Here is a 17369-nt window from a genome sequence, read left to right on the forward strand (position 1 = left end):
ATCTAGCAATGAGTGTGTGAACATAAATGTAATGTCAGTGGGAAATACGTACTCCCCCAAGCATAGGCTTTTGGCCTAAGTTGGTTCATTGCCACGGATGGCCTGGTGGATACCCGTAGTTGTAGCCGGGGTCCTACTGAGATGAAGAAGACTCTGATTGCCACTGGCTGGCAGTCATCTCTGGATCCCAAAAGTAATCAGACTGTCGTGGAGGCTCAAATTGTGGTTCCGGCTCAGGGGCTGGTGTAGGGTTCCGGTAGGCGTGAATGGCCGCCCACGGAACGAGATACAGACCTGTAGATAAATTAAACAAGGAGGGAGCATGCAAGGTAATAGTCTCAGGGGGATGTTTATCAAAGAACAATTTGTATTTAAGCTCCCCTTCCCTATTCTTAACAATGAAATCATGCGCTACCATACTCTTATAATCTAAATAGGCATTGGGCAACAATTTTCTTCTTCCTCATAGTGCCTAATAGGTATGTTATAATGTGCAGCAAGGCGTGAAGCATAAATACCTCCAAAGATGGGGCCCTTTGTACGGTTCAAACTTAACCGTTTAGCAATAATTCCGCCCATACTAACAGTGTTATCGTGGAATAAACCATGGAACAAGATGATAATATCAGGAACACTAAGGTTTCCACAGTTTCCGCGACCAATTAAACAACGACTAGCAAATATGGCAAAGTAGCGTAAAACAGGAAAATGTATGCTAGTGATTCTTGCATCGAAAACCTTCCTAGTTCCCCCTACAGTAATAGTGTCAATAAACCCATCCACATCTTTACGATGTGGTTCATCTAAGGTACCCTCGAAGGGTATTTTGCAAACCTTGCAAAATTCATCTAGTGGCATCTTCTTAACAACATCATATAAATGAAACTCTACTAAAGGAGGTGTTTCCTTAGGAAAATAGTAGAAGTTTTGCACAAAAGTATTGGTGAGTAAGAGATACTGATGACGTTGGTCGCGGAGGAAGTCGTGAGGCCAGCATTCTCAGCCAATGAATAGAAATCATCGTAAATCCCGGCTTCTCTCAAGAAATCATCGGAAGGCCATTCACACGGCCGAACCTCTTCGGTGCGAGGCAAATTATATTTGGGCCTCTGTGCTTCTTCACTTTGCTTTTCCTTCGAGCTTCGGCTCGATGAGCCCCTAAAAAATCTCTTCATTATTTTCAGAAAATTTCTGAAATTTTTAGTAACTTCAAACAAAAGTGAACCAAGCTCAACAAAATTGATAGCAACTACTCCTATAAGTGCCTAGAGCCTATATCATGCATTAGAACTACTTGGAACCATATAAATTTGACATGCAAGCTCAAGAACATGGTCACCTAGGCAGCACAAATTTGCAATGAATAAAGCACTAGAACAAAAACTAATTGGACCAATGGAGGAGTCACATACCAAGGAACAATCCTCCCAAGCATTTTTGTGAGAGGTGCTTTGAGCAAGGAGATCGAAAATCGCAGCAAAATGAGCTAGAACTCGTGCTTGAGCTGGATGGTGATTTTTTTGGGAGGAAGAAGAAGTGTGTGGGTGCAGGAATAAGTGGAGGGGGAACACCGTGGGCCCACGAGGCAGGGGGCGCGCCCAGGGGGGTAGGGCGCGCCCTCCACCCTCGCGGCCAGGTGCTTGCGCCTCCTGCTGTGTTCTCAGTGCCAGATATTCTCAAATATTCTAGAAAAAATAATATTCCATTTTCAGGGCATTTGGAGAACTTTTATTTTTGGGGTATTTTTATATTGCACGGATAAATCAGAAAACAGACAGAAAAATACTATTTTACTTTATGTCAACTAAATAACAGAAAGTAGAAAGAGGGTACAAAAGGTTGTGCCTTCTAGTTTCATCCATCTCATGCTCATCAAAAGGAATCCACTAACAAGGTTGATCAAGTCTTGTTAACAAACTCATTCCAAATAACATGGAACCGGAGAAATTTCGAATAACACTATGTTACCTCAACGGGGATATGCACATCCCCAATAATAAGAATATCATATTTCTTCTTGACAGTAGGAAGAGGAAATTCAAAACCTCCAAAAATAATCGATGGAATTTTTCCAATAGAATTGATACTCTGGACTTAAGGTTGTTTCCTCGAAAGTGTACCGTATGCTCATTACCATTAACATGAAAAGTGACCTTGCCTTTGTTGCAATCAATAACAGCCCCTGCAGTATTCAAAAAGGGTCTTCCAAGAATAATAGACATACTATCGTCCTCGGGAATATCAAGAATAACAAAGTCCGTTAAAATAGTAACGTTTGCAACCACAACAGGCACATCCTCACAAATACCGACATGTATAGCAGTTGATTTATCAGCCATTTGCAAAGATATTTCAGTAGGTGTCAACTTATTCAAATCAAGTCTATGATATAAAGAGAGAGGCATAACACTAACACTGGCTCCAAGATCACATAAAGCAGTTTTAACATAGTTTCTTTTAATGGAGCATGGTATAGTTGGTACTCCTGGATCTCCTAGTTTCTTTGGTATTCCACCCTTAAAAGTATAATTAGCAAGCATGGTGGAAATCTCAGCTTCCGGTATCTTTCTTTTATTAGTAACAATATCTTTCATATACTTAGCATAAGGATTCATTTTGGGCATATCAGTCAATCGCATACGCAAAAAGACAGGTCTAATCATTTCAGCAAAGCGCTCAAAATCCTCATCATCCTTTTTCATGGATGGTTTGGGAGGAAAAGGGATGGGTTTCTGAACCCAAGGTTCCCTTTCTTTACCATGTTTCCTAGCAACAAAGTCTCTCTTATCATAACGTTGATTCTTTGATTGTGGGTTATCAAGATCAACAACAGGTTCAATTTCTATATCATTATCATTACTAGGTTGAGCATCATCATGAACATCATCATTAACATTTTCATTAGGTTCATGTTCATTACCAGATTGTGTTTCAGCTTCAGAAATAGAGATATCATTTGGATTCTCAGGTGGTTCAGCAATAGGTTCACTAGAAGCATGCAAAGTCCTATCATTTTTCTTTTTCTTCTTTTTAGAAGGACTAGGTGCATCAATATTATTTCTCTGAGAATCTTGCTCAATTCTCTTAGGGTGGCCTTCAGGATACAAAGGTTCCTGAGTCATTTTACCAGTTCTAGTAGCCACTCTAACAGCATAATCATTTTTCTTACTATTTAATTCATTGAGCAAATCATTTTGAGCCTTAAGTACTTGTTCTACTTGAGTGGTAACCATAGAAGCATGTTTAGTAATGAGTTTAAGTTCACCTTTAACTCTAGACATATAATCACCCAAGTGTTCAATCATATAAGCATTTTGTTTTAATTGTCTACCAAAATAAGCATTGAAATCTTCTTGCCTAACCATAAAGTTATCAAACTCATCCAAGCATTGGCTAGCAATTTTAGTAGGAGGGATTTTAGCTTTATCATATCTATAGAGAGAATTTACCTTTACTACCTGTGTCGTGTTATCAAGATCATGAGTTTCTTCAACAGGTAATGGATTAAGATCATATGTTTCTTCAACAGGCGGTAGATTAAGACCATGTATTTCTTCAATAGGAGGTAAATTCTTAACATCTTCGGCTTTAATACCTTTTTCTTTCATAGATTTCTTTGCCTCTTGCATATCTTCAGGACTGAGAAATAGAACACCTCTCTTCTTTGGAGTTGGTTTAGGAATAGGCTCAGGAGCTGGCTCAGGAAGTGTCCAATTATTTTCATTTGTCAACATATTGTTCAATAGAATTTCAGCTTCATCCGGTGTTCTTTCCCTGAAAACAGAACCAGCACAACTATCTAGGTAATCTCTGGAAGCATCGGTTAGTCCATTATAAAAGATATCGAGTATTTCATTTTTCTTGAGAGGATGATCAGGCAAAGCATTAAGTAACTTGAGAAGCCTCCCGCAAGCTTGTGGGGGACTCTCTTCTTCAATTTGCACAAAATTATATATATCCCTTAAAGCAGCTTGTTTCTTATGAGCAGGGAAATATTTAGCAGAGAAGTACTAAATCATATCCTGGGGACTACGCACACAACCAGGATCAAGAGAATTAAACCATATCTTAGCATCACCCTTTAATGAGAACGGAAATATTTTAAGGATATAAAGGTAGCGAGATTTCTCATCATTAGTGAACAGGGTGGCTATATCATTTAATTTAGTAAGATGTGCCACAACAGTTTCAGATTCATAGCCATGAAAAGGATCAGATTCAACCAAAGTAATTATATCAGGATCAACAGAGAATTCATAATCCTTATCAGTAACACAGATAGGTGAAGTAGCAAAAGCAGGGCCAGGTTTCATTCTAGCATTAAGAGATTGCTTCCTCCATTTAGCTAATAACCTCTTGAGCTCATATCTATCTTTGCAAGCTAAAATAGCTAAAGCAGCTTCTTTTTCAAAAACGTAACCCTCAGGAATAGCAGGCGAGTCTTCATCATCACTTTCATCTATATAATCAGTTTCAATAATTTCTTTCTCTCTAACCCTAGCAATTTGTTCATCAAGAAATTCACTAAGTGGCGCAGTAGTATCAAGCATAGAAGTAGTTTCATCATAAGTATCTTGCATAACAGAAGTGGCATCATCAATAACATGCGACATATCAGAACGAATAGCAGAAGCAGGTTTAGGTGTCGCAAGCTTACTCAAAACAGAAGGTGAATCAAGTGCAGAGCTAGATGGCAGTTCCTTACCTCCCCTCGTAGTTGAGGCATAGATTTTTGTTTTCTCGTCTTTCAAGTTCTTCATAGTGACCAGCAGATATAAATCCCAAGTGACTCAAAGAATAGAGCTATGCTCCCCGGCAACGGCGCCAGAAAATTGTCTTGATAACCCACAAGTACAGGGGATCGCAACAGTTTTCGAGGGTAGAGTATTCAACCCAAATTTATTGATTCGACACAAGGGGATCCAAAGAATATTCTCAAGTATTAGCAGTTGAGTTGTCAATTCAACCACACCTGGATAAGTTAATATCTGCAGCAAAGTATTTAGTAGCAAAGTAGTATGATAGTAGTGGTAACAGTAACAAAAGTAATATTTTTGGTGTTTTGTAGTGATTGTAACAGTAACAATGGAAAAGTAAATAAGCAAAGAACAGTATGTGAAAAGCTCGTAGGCATTGGATCGGTGATGGAGAATTATGCCGGATGCGGTTCATCATGTAACAATCATAACATAGGGTGACACAGAACTAGCTCCAATTCATCAATGTAATGTGGGCATGTATTCCGAATATAGTCATACGTGCTTATGGAAAAGAACTTGCATGACATCTTTTGTCCTACCCTCCCGTGGTAGCGGGGTCCTAGCGGAAACTAAGGGATATTAAGGCCTCCTTTTAATAGAGTACCAGACCAAAGCATTAACACATAGTGAATACATGAACTCCTCAAACTACGGTCATCACCGGGAGTGGTCCCAATTATTGTCACTTCGGGGTTGCCGGATCATAACACATAGTAGGTGACTATAGACTTGCAAGATAGGATCAAGAACTCACATATATTCATGAAAACATAATAGGTTCAGATCTGAAATCATGGCACTCGGGCCCTAGTGACACGCATTAAGCATAGCAAAGTCATAGCAACATCAATCTCAGAACATAGTGGATACTAGGGATCAAACCCTCACAAAACTAACTTGATTACATGATAGATCTCATCCAACCCATCACCGTCCAGCAAGCCTATGATGGAATTACTCACGCACGGCGGTGAGCATCATGAAATTGGTGATGGAGGATGGTTGATGATGACAACGGCGACGAATCCCCCTCTCCGGAACCCCGAACGGACTCCAGATCAGCCCTCCCGAGAGGTTTTAGGGCTTGGTGGCGGCTCCGTATTGTAAAACGCGATGAATCCTTCTCTCTGATTTTTTCTCCCCGGAAGTGAATATATGGAGTTGGAGTTGAGGTCGGTGGAGCGTCAGGGGGCCCACGAGGTAGGGGGCGCGCCCTAGGGGGGCAGGCGTGCCCCCACCCTCGTGGACAGGGTGTGGGGCCCTTGACGTGGATTTTTCTTGCAGTATTTTTCTTATTTTCCAAATAGATGTTCCGTGGAGTTTCAGGTCATTCCGACAACTTTTGTTTCTGCACATAAATAACACCATGGAAAGTTTCCTGAAAACAGTGTCAGTCCGGGTTAGTTCCATTCAAATCTTGCAAGTTAGAGTCCAAAACAAGGGCAAAAGTGTTTGGAAAAGTAGATACGACGGAGACGTATCAATAAGCTCAGGGCACTGTGCGCCTTTCCACCTCCTGTGTGCCACTGTGGCAGCCTCTTTCGACTATAAAAGGAGGCCCATGGCATACTGGAGAAGGATTCGGCCCTTTCGAACCACGCACTCACCACAGCTAGTTCGAGAGCTCAAGAACTCTCTTAAATACACCCACCAAAGCAGGACTAGGGTTTTACGCATCCTCGCGGCCCGAACCTGGGTAAACGCTCCTCGTGCTGGCTACTGATCCTGCTCTTCTTGCAACCCTGCGCCCCGGCAACCGTAGTAGGGTTTCTTGTGATCCCATAGGTGTCGTTTCCCCCGACATCTTTGGCGCGCCAGGTAGGGGGCAGAATTGTGAGAATCTGGTCTAGTAGTTAGCCTAGAAGTTCTTCGTCGCCATGGATCCTAAGAAGAAGACGGCCACGGCGATCGGCTCGTTGGGAGCCGAATGGCCCGTGCTGGTGCGGACGAGCAGTGGACCGGTCGCGGACAGGACCCGGGCCGCGGTCCGCGAGCACCAGCATCCTCCAGGCAGTCGGAGCCTGGCGAGCGGCATCGTTCGCGCGCCAGATGACCGGCCGCACGTCGCCAGATCCAAAGACAGAGCTGGGCCGCCCGCAGGCGACGCGGGGCCCTCCAGGGGTGTCGTTGTGCCACCTCCGGGCGGCACAGCGACCTCCAAGACGCCCACACCGGCGACCACCGCGCGTTCTTCCCATGGTGTGCGCGTCGAGCAGCATCACCACGTTGGTGACCCTAGGCACCGCCGTGGGAAGAGCCCCGTGCGTCATCCGCAAGATGAAGGGGTTCAGCACGCTCGCCGAAGCGCTGGCGAAAATGGCACGCAGCCGCTGGGTCGTAACAGAGCTCCTTCTAACGTAGTTAGAAGTCGAAGCGCGCCGCGATCCACGCAGCTGTCGCCGCCGCCCACGCCAGCGGAAGCTTTGGCGCGCGCGCAGCTGCTCCTCGACTTCCCTCCTGCTGCTGAGAAGCTCGACGAGTGGAGGGCCAACATCCGAAGCCTCGTCGCCGTCGCCAACAAAGACGATCCGCGACCGGCGGGGCCCTCGGGTCGGCGCTCCACCGAGCCACCACATGCTGGCGCTGGGAGGACCGGGGGAGCTGAGGCCACGGTGCACTCTCCTCCTCCTCGCCAGCCGCTGCGGGCGTCGGCCCGTCGTGACGACGTTTGTGATAACATCTCCATAGCGTCGTCCGACCCGCGGACCCTCCGCGACCAGCGCCAGGTCCTTCGGGAACGAGCTCACGAATACGCTCGAACCACCGACGAGCGTCGGCGCGAAATGCGCCGCCAGTCGGACAAGAGGGCAGGACCCGCTATGGACCACCCGGCACCGAGGGGCCCCGGCGGCCTACCTTACGAGGTGGGCTGCCCGGCCTTTACCCGTGAGCTGCGGCAGTTCCAGTGGCCGTCCCACCGCATGTTCAAGCCTGACGTCGGCGATAAGTACACTGGCAAGACCCATCCGCCCGAGTTCCTCAGCATCTACACCATCGCGATACAAGCTGCTGGAGCTCGCGACGACAAGGTGCTTGCCAACTATTTTTCGCTGGCGCTGAAGCCCAATGTGATGTCTTGGTTGATGCACCTGCCGGTGGATTCCATTTCTTCTTGGTCGGATCTGTGCCATGAGTTCGTTGGCGCCTTCACAGGAGGCCACCAAGCTCATGGCCAGGCCAGTGATCTGCATATCATTCCCCAGAAGGAGGGGGAAACCCTGCGCAAGTACATCCAGAGATTCAGCCGGGTGCAGTACAACATCGCCAACGTTCATCCCGCCGCTGTGATCAGCGCATTCCACCAGAACGTGCACAACCGCAAGATGTGCAAAGAGCTGGCGATGACCAAAGTTAAGGATGTGGCCGAGCTCTACGTTCTGGCCGATAGGTGCGCCCGGGCTGAAGAGGGAATGAAGTACCCCGGCGAAGACGCCGGTGCGGAAACCGACTCTACCGATGAAGACGCCGCTACCCCGACGAAGAAGGGCCGGCGTCGCAACAGGAAACGCAAAGGCAAGGCCGTGCTTGCCGTTGAGGGATCTGACGACACCAGTGCCGGCAAGAAGGTCAAGGCAGATGCCCCCAGCAAGGAGATTGCCGGGTGCGCCGCCTGCCCGGCCTTGGCGGCTACCGACAAGCTAGGAAGCTCTGGCAAGCAATACTGCAAGATCCACCGCACCAAGGGCCACGACCTCCAGAACTATCGACAAGTCGAGTTGCTTGCTGAGAAGCAAAAAGCTGAGTACGAGAGGCGGGACAAGGAGAAGGACCAGGACGGTGCTGAGGGATCCGGCAAAAAGCGTGGCAGCCAAGGAAGCCGCCCCGGCAAGGACAACCAGCAAGAGAGGCCCGCCCGGGGCCGTGACAAGAAACAAGAAGACGATGACCACGACGAGGACGACGAGTCTGGCGAGCAAGGGTTCCAGAAGGCTACGGAGGCCATGTGCGTCGATGGCGGCGCCTCGTTGCATACCTCTCACCGCCAGCTCAAGCAGTGGGCGCGTGAGATTACAGCAGCGGAGCCGTCGTTCGACGCTCAGAAGCCGCTGAAGTGGTCCAGCATGCCGCTCATCTTTGACGCCAAGGACCACCCTGACCGCACTACCATGGTCGGGTGTTTGCCATTCGTGGTCTCACCAACGATACGCAACCTCAGGGTGAACAAGATGTTGGTTGACGGCGGGGCCGGCCTGAACCTGATCTCGCCTGTCGTGATCAAAAGATTGCAAATCCCTGATGGAGACCTCAAGGAAACAGGCACGTTTCAAGAGGTCAATCTGGGGAGGAGCCAGCCGAAGGGGAAGGCCACACTGCCCGTGACGTTTGGAGGAGAGTTGAACTACAGGACGGAGAGGATCATCTTCGACGTGGCCGAGATCCCCTTGCCCTACAACGGGATCCTCGGCCGCCCGGCACTAGCCAAGTTCATGGCGGCATCACACTACGCCTACAACATGCTAAAGATGCCCGGGCCGTTGACCATCATCTCCGTCCCCTCCGACAAGAAGGACGCGCTGATTTGCGCCGACCAACTCTACCGGGAAGCAGTTGCAGCAGCTGCTGTCAAGGCACCTGCTCCTGCCACTGAAGGCCCCGGGAGGGAAGAAGAAGCCCAGCAAGACCTCTCGCACCCACTCCGGCAAGCGCACCTCCTCGGAGTGTTGTGCTACCGTCGAGGACGTGCCAGAGAGCTCTACCGACAAGAGCAAGAGATCCAGGGCCGAGCCACCGCAGACCAAGAAGGTGCCCGTCAGGGAGGATGGCACGGGAGGGGCCTTCACCATAGGCTCCACCCTCGACAGCAAATAGGAAGGCGCGCTCGTCACCTTCCTGCGGGCGAATGTCGACGTGTTTGCGTGGCAAGCATCCGACATCCCCGGTGTTCCCAGGCAGGTGATTGAGCACCACCTAGTTGTCTGCCCATACGCGCGGCCCAACAAGCAGAGGGTCAGAAAGCAGGCTCTGGAGAGGCAGGAGTTCATCACAGAGGAGATCAGGAAGTTGGAAGTGGCAGGTTTGGTGAGAGGAGTGCTCCACCCGACGTGGTTGGCCAATCCCGTAGTGGTGCACAAGGCGAATGGGAAGTGGAGACTGTGTATTGATTACACAGATATCAATAAGGTTTGTCCTAAGGACCCCTTCCCGTTGCTGTGCATCGACCAGATTGTTGACTCCACAGCCGGGTGTGATCTGTTATCATTCCTCGACGCCTACTCGGGCTACCACCAGATCTTCATGACAAGAGAGGATGAAGAAAAGACAGCATTCATCACCCCATGTGGTACATATTGCTTTTTACGAATGCCTTTCGGGTTGAAGAGTGCTGGCTCAACGTTCGCAAGAGCAGTCCAAATTGGTTTTGAACCTCAGCTCCATAGAAATATGGAGGCATACATGGATGACATAGTGGTCAAAACCAAGGACGGGCCAACTCTTGTGCAAGATCTGGAAGAGACATTTGCTAACCTGCGCAAGATCAACCTCAAGCTGAACCCTAAGAAGTGTGTCTTCGGCGTTCCATCCGGCAAGCTTCTCAGGTTCTTTGTGTCGCAGTGCAGGATCGAGGCAAACCTAGACAAGATCAAGGCTATTGAGCAGATTGAGGCGCCCAAGCGGATCAAGGATGTGTGTAGGCTCACCGGCCGCGTTGCCGCCATGGGCCGATTCATCTCCAAGTCCGCCGAGCGTGCCCTTCCCTTCTTCAAAATCTTGAAGAAGGCAGGCCCAATAGAGTGGACCCCAGAAGCCGAGGTAGCATTGCAGGATCTGAAGAAATACCTTTCCTCCACGCCAATACTGGTTGCGCCTAAACCACAAGAGCCGTTGCTGCTGTATCTGGCAGCGACGAATCAAGTGGTTAGTGCCGCGCTGGTGGCACAGAGGGAGGTCAACGAGGAGGCAGTGACGGCGGCAGAACCAGTGGATGGCAAGCCCAAAATTCCCCCGGCAGGGCCTGGTGCCGGCAAGGCGAGGCCCCCAGCAGAGTCTGATGCCGCCGAGGCAGTGCCCGCGCAGTCAAGTGAGGTGGTGCAGAAGAAGAAGATGATGCAGCACCCGGTTTACTTTGTCAACTCCCTCTTGCAGGGAGCTAGATCGAGGTACTCCGGTGTGCAAAAATTACTCTTCGGCCTCTTTATGGCCTCGAGGAAGCTGCGTCATTACTTCCAAGCCCACGAGATCACTGTCGTCACCCGCCTCCCATTACAACGGATACTGCATAACCCAGATGCGACTGGAAGGATTGTGGAATGGGCCTTGGAGTTGTCAAGCTTTGGTTTAAAGTTTGAAAGTACCTCGACAATTCAGAGCAGAGTCTTGGCGGAGTTCATTGTAGAATGGACCTCGACACCTGACGAAGAAATCCAGGAGACCACTCTCCCCGGCAAGGAAGCAGACGTCGACTGGATCATGTACTTTGATGGGGCTTTCTCGCTGCAAGGCGCCGGTGCCGGTGTGCTACTCGTCGCACCCACCGGAGAGCACCTCAAGTACGTGATCCAGATGCACTTCCCCAGGGAGACGTCCACCAACAACACTGCTGAGTACGAGGGATTGCTTGCCGGTCTCAGGATCGCGGCAGACCTCGGGGTTAAGAAGCTCATCGTCAGGGGTGACTCGCAGCTCGTTGTCAGACAAGTCAACAAGGATTATCAGAGCCCATTGATGGAAGCTTACGTAGATGAGGTGAGGAAGCTGGAGAAAGCTTTGACGGTATCCAAGCGGAGCACGTCCCCCAAGCGGAGAACGACATCGCCGATTACCTGTCAAAGCGTGCCGCATTCAAGCTACTTGTGGAACCAGGTACCTTTTTGCTCCGGTTAACTCAACCATCCGTCGAACCATCAGCGGGGCAGAACAAGCGGAGGAAATCAGGTCCCGGCAAGTACTTTCCTACCGAGCCCCCTGGGGCTGCCGGCAAGGGTGCTGCCGCGGACGCTGAGCCTGCCCAAGAGCAACTGGCTCCGGCAGGGCGTCAAGCCCTGGCCGTAGAGACAGCCGCTCCCATGGCAGAAGAAATGCCTTTGGTCCTTGCCGTCGAGCCCCAGGCTCCGGCATGGGCGCAGCATACCGTCCAATTCCTCCAAACAGGGGAGCTTCCTGAGGAGCAGGAAGAAGCGGAAAAAGTAGCCCGTCGGTCCGCCCTGTACCAGTTCGTCGATGACATCCTGTACAGGAGAAGGCCAAACGGTGTGAAATTGAAGTGCATCCCCCGGGAGGAAGGACTGGAGCTGTTGGCGGAGATACATGGAGGCATATGTGGCTCCCACATAGGGTCGAGGGCCCTTGCCGGGAAGGCGTTCCGGCAAGGTTTCTTCTGGCCCACCGCCCTCCAGGATGCGACGGCACTAGTAACCAAGTGTGAAGCGTGTCAGTTCCATTCAAATAAGCTTCATCAACCAGCTCAAGCCCTTCAAACAATCCCTCTCTCCTGGCCATTCTCGGTCTGGGGGCTCGATATACTGGGCCCTTTCCCTCGCGCTGCCGGGGGCTTCGAGTACTTGTACGTTGCGATCGACAAGTTCACAAAGTGGCCAGAGGTGGAAGCAGTGAGAAAGGTGACTGCTCAATCAGCTGTCAAGTTTTTCAAGGGACTGGTCTGCCGTTTTGGTGTGCCAAACAAAGTCATCACCGACAACGGCACGCAGTTCACGTGCCACACCTTCATGCAATACATTCAAGACCTCGGCAGCAAGGTCTGTTTTGCTTCCGTGCCACACCCACGGAGCAACGGCCAAGCGGAGAGGGCAAATGCTGAAGTGTTGCGAGGCCTAAGGACAAAGACTTTTGACAAGCTGCGCACGAGCGGAAGGCGCTGGATTGATGAATTGCCGGCGGTTCTTTGGTCGATCAGGACGACGGCAAATCGAGCCACCAGCCAGACACCTTTTGCCCTGGTATACGAGGCAGAAGCAGTTCTCCCCACGGAACTCATATACGGGTCACCTCGAGTGCTCGCTTATGATGAGCTTGAGCAAGAGCAGTTGCACCAAGATGACGCAACGCTCCTTGAGGAAGATCGTCTTCGGGCGGCTGTGAGAGCAGCACACTACCAGCAAGCCTTGCGCCGCTACCATAGCCGCAAGGTTCATGCCCGAAGCTTTGAGGAAGGCGACCTTGTTCTTCATCGCGTTCAGTCGGCCAAGAATTCCAACAATTTGACGCCAAAGTGGGAAGGCCCTTATCGGGTAATACGAGTCACCAGGCCCGGCGCAGTCCGCCTGGAGACCGAAGATGCTGTTCCAGTGAGCAACTCCTGGAACATCGAGCATCTTCGCAAGTTTTACCCGTAAGGCGCGGCTTGCCGGGCCTCCCGGCAAGCCACCTTTTGTACAAGCCTTGCCGACAAGGCATATAACCCTTTGTACAAAGCTAGGCGCAGATCCTAAGCATAAATAAATGAAGCGCTGGCGCCCTAAGTTATAGCATGCATGCTAGGTCGAGTCTCTTCCTTGGTTAGGGTTGATAGCGCTTAGCGGCGACTAACCCCTAGCCTAGAGGTCGAGTGCGCGTCAATCTGTTTCTTTTCTGTCCTCCTTTGGTTCGCAGGGCACATGAGCACTTCTGCTGAGCTACTTGGAAGAAGGGAAACGGACCGGCATCCCGACCCCGGCAAACCAGACTTGCCGAGGGCTGCAAGCACGGGGATCCAACCGCGGCAAGACAAGGTTGCCGGGGGCCACAGATCCAGATAATCTTTCATCCTCTATCATGCATTTCGGAACGGAACTGGGATATGTGAAACCTCGTTTTATTTCTAGGCCACCGTGCTCCCCTTTTCTATACCCAAGGATTATCTCCTAGGCCCGGATTTGGTTGTAGGCGCGGTGGCAAGGAAGTAGAACAAGGAGCCTAAGCCCGCTTCACCCCTGCCTCCGCCAAGGGCGCGAGAATGGTCGAGCGATGTAGGGGGACGGCAAGGCCTGTTGCCGGGTGAAAACGTTTATCTTAAATTATAACAAGGATTCGTTCCTTGTCGCAGGGTCTGCCCACGAACGAAAACCCCGGCAAACATCCCTTTTTCATTAAAAGCATCCCACAACAGGTACAGTCCGTACGGAATGAACAACATGAACAAAGGGGATTACAAGCTTTAAATTTAACAAGGCCTGAAGGCTTACAGATTAAAAAAGAGATAAGGTGCCTGTGATCCCTTTCTTGTCCCTCTACTCAGGAGGCAGGTCAAGGAGGCAAGAGGACAAAAGGGGCGCCTAGGCGAGCTACGAGCAGCAGAAAGCACCAAGAGAACACCTCGGTTGCCGCCCACGGGTAGGCCGGTGATGACGGTGCCGGGAAAGGAGCTGGAAGACGAGGCGGCATGACCGACAGTACGCGATGAAGGCATCGGTGCCCGCGTACTCCGAGTTGACGGCCTTGCCGCCCGCCCTCTTCCTCTTCCGCAGCCTCCCGACGCCAGCCACCCAAGGTGATGGCCCCGAGAAGTTCAAGGAGCTGGCCCCACCCCCGGCAAAACCCTGCCGGAGGAGCGGCCAGGTGCAGATGCTGCTGCTGCCGCACCCGCCCAGGTGCGGGGCGTCCGACGCCTAGTCGGACTCATCCCCGTCATCTGCCCCGCTGTCCTCCTCATCACTTTCGCTCGAGGAAGAGCTTCCACCGTCGGAATCTCCATCGGAGGAGCTCTCCTCGCAGCACTTCAGGCGAGTCCCGAAGTCTCCGAAGACCTTGACGGAGAGCAGGCCGTCCTCCATCAATTTGAAGTAGAGGACGAGCCCCGCCGTCAGGCTATGGATGCGAGCGAACGTCTTCCACCCACGACGGAGGTACATGACCCGAGGAGCCGGGAAGTCGACGTTGACCCGCGTGCCCCCATTCCCACAACCCCTCATGTGCAATCTGAGGGATTGGGGCTGGTCACGCTCCATCTCCCGAGCAAACGGGGCGGGAAGACGGAGACAGCGACTTGGAGGCCAGCGCAGCCTAATGAAGAACTCGTGGGGCTGGTCTCCGACATGGCCTTCCATCGGGAAAGGCACCATTGGCGGGGGCGAAGCCGGCGCGCCGCCCCGTCCTCCTCTTCCCCGAGCACTACGACCTCTGCCCCGGCCTCGCCCACGGCCTCGCCCCCTCCCCCTTCCCCTTGCGGCCGGTTCCACCACCACGGGCTCAGGAGGAGGAGGGACGCGCTGTCGAGCGGCGACCCTCGCCGCCACCGTCGATTGACCCAGATTCCCTTTCTCCATGGCGAGTGAAAGGAAGAAGCAGAAGAAAGAGGAGGCAGATGACAGAACAATGCGGGATGCCATCCCCCCTTCCCCCTCTTTATAAAGGGGCGGGGTCAGGGCTCGGCCGCCCCGCTCGGCCAATCCAGCCACCGGAGGCGCAGGGAATCAGGACCGACCCGCTGCCCCAACCAGCGACGGCCCGGTTTCCCGCCTCCACCGCTTGCCACCCCAGGCGCATGAAGGACGCGTGGCGGACGTGCAGAACTGAGGGGACGGGTGAAGCGACCTCTCCCCACCCCGTGATCGTGGGGAGTGGACGCCTTGAAGACCGCGACCCGACCCCGTTCAGTAAATGAGCAGCGCCTCCACGCCTCCCTCTTTTTACGGGGAAGGCGCGAGCCGCCTCTTTACTGCGATATGACGCATGCGTGTGGAAACCGCCCCACGCATGCCGCCCACGTCATGCACACCCCTCCATGCCGCGCCGCGCGCGCGGGTCGTGGGAAGCGCAGCGCGCGAAAAGTCTTACCACGGTAAAAACCGCCCCGCCTGCCCGCGCACCATTTTGGGCCTGGCCCAACAATGTGTCGCGCTTATGTGTGGCCCAGGCCCGGGGGCTCCTGTCGGTGTACAAAAAGAGGGGCACACTTTTGTACCCCTTTACCTGTGCACGGGCAGTCGGAGCCGCGCCCACGGTCACACCAAGCAAAACAGGGGAGGTGAGCCAAGGTAAGACCGAAGCCCAAGATAATCAGAGCAACGCCAAGGCCAAGACTACAAGGAGTAGAGGGATGAAGCAGGCTCCCCCGGCAAGATCCTGGCCGGGGCAGCCTCAGTAGCCCCGGCGAGACCCTTGCCGGGGCAGCTCGCCCCACACCAACAGAGCGAGCCACCCTTGAGCCCACGGTCCCCAACGCCATCATCCACATGGGGCCAGGGCTCGGGAAGGCACCTCTGTGGTGGCATGCAGATCTTTGTGAAGACATATTCAAGATCAGATGAGGATTAGAAGACGATGATCCTCGGCAAGATCCTTGCCGAGGAAGGCCACCAGACCCCCGGCAAGGCCCTTGCCGGGACGACAGCGCGCCACGGCAAGACCCTTGCCGGGCCACATGGCAAGACCCTTGCCGGGCCGCCCGGGGCCCTCACCAAGGACGCCAGCAGGGCCACCGCCAGGCCCATGCCAACCAAGCTTCCACCGCCGTTCACATGCAGCTGCCAGCCCAACCAGCTGGGCGGGCACCTGCGTGGCAACATGCAGCCCCCAGGCCAACTCATCGAGCGCCTGCGTGGCGGCATGCAGATCTTCGTGGAGGCTCCACCACCGCGCCACCTCAGATGTCTGCCTGCCTACATGGCGCCGTACGCATCGCTAGCCAAGGCGCGTGTCGAAGCAAGGAGGAGCGGCGACGGACGGGATGGGCCTCGCCCCCGTCCCCGATAAAGCAGGGGGACACCTAAGCTACGCACTAAATGCGTCTTGTCCTGTAATACGAGCGATAAGCTCAGGGCACTGTGCGCCTTTCCACCTCCTATGTGCCACTGTGGCAGCCCCTTTCGACTATAAAAGGAGGCCCATGGCATACTGGAGAAGGATTCGGCTCTTTCGAACCACGCACTCACCACAGCTAGTTCGAGAGCTCAAGAACTCTCTTAAATACACCCACCAAAGCAGGACTAGGGTTTTACGCATCCTCGCGGCCCGAACCTGGGTAAACGCTCCTCGTGCTGGCTACTGATCCTCCTCTTCTTGCAACCCTGCGCCCTGACAACCGTAGTAGGGATTCTTGTGATCCCATAGGTGTCGTTTCCCCCGACACGAAGGGAAATAGAGAGTTTGCGATGCCATCTTGGTGAGACTGAGATCCGTATCGGTGAGACCGAATTGCCTAGGGTTTCTGGCAGTGGCTATGTCAAAAGAACTTGGTGGCGCCGGATAGATCAAATCGATGGGGCCGAGTTTAACTTTAGGTTTTGGACAAATGTGGAAATGAGAAAGTGGCTGCGGGTTTTGGAGAAATATCACTAAGTACTTTGAGAAAGTAGACCATTAAGTAACACTCCATCCCCTTTTAATAGTACTGGCTTTCCTATGGACTCAATGTGATCTTGGATCACTAAAATGAAAATGAAGAGTCTTTAGCTTGAGCCAATCTTTGTCCTTCGCATTTTGAGGGGTCCACATCTCTAGTCCATGCCATGCCAATCATTGATTTTTCTGAAATATTTAACTTGAGTGGATATTAGTTCAATGAGCTATATGTTGTTACGAATTACCAAAACCACCCGAGGATTAGTTGCACTTTCATCTGGCCTTGGTGGTAGCCCCTCAAGTAGGTGGTTATAAGTTCATGAAAGTGCTCATGGACGGTGGCGGCAGTATCAAAATTTTATATTACGATACCTTTCGCCATATGAATCTGAC

This window comes from Aegilops tauschii, chromosome 7 (assembly GCF_002575655.3).
Source record: "Aegilops tauschii subsp. strangulata cultivar AL8/78 chromosome 7, Aet v6.0, whole genome shotgun sequence".
Taxonomy (NCBI): domain Eukaryota; kingdom Viridiplantae; phylum Streptophyta; class Magnoliopsida; order Poales; family Poaceae; genus Aegilops; species Aegilops tauschii.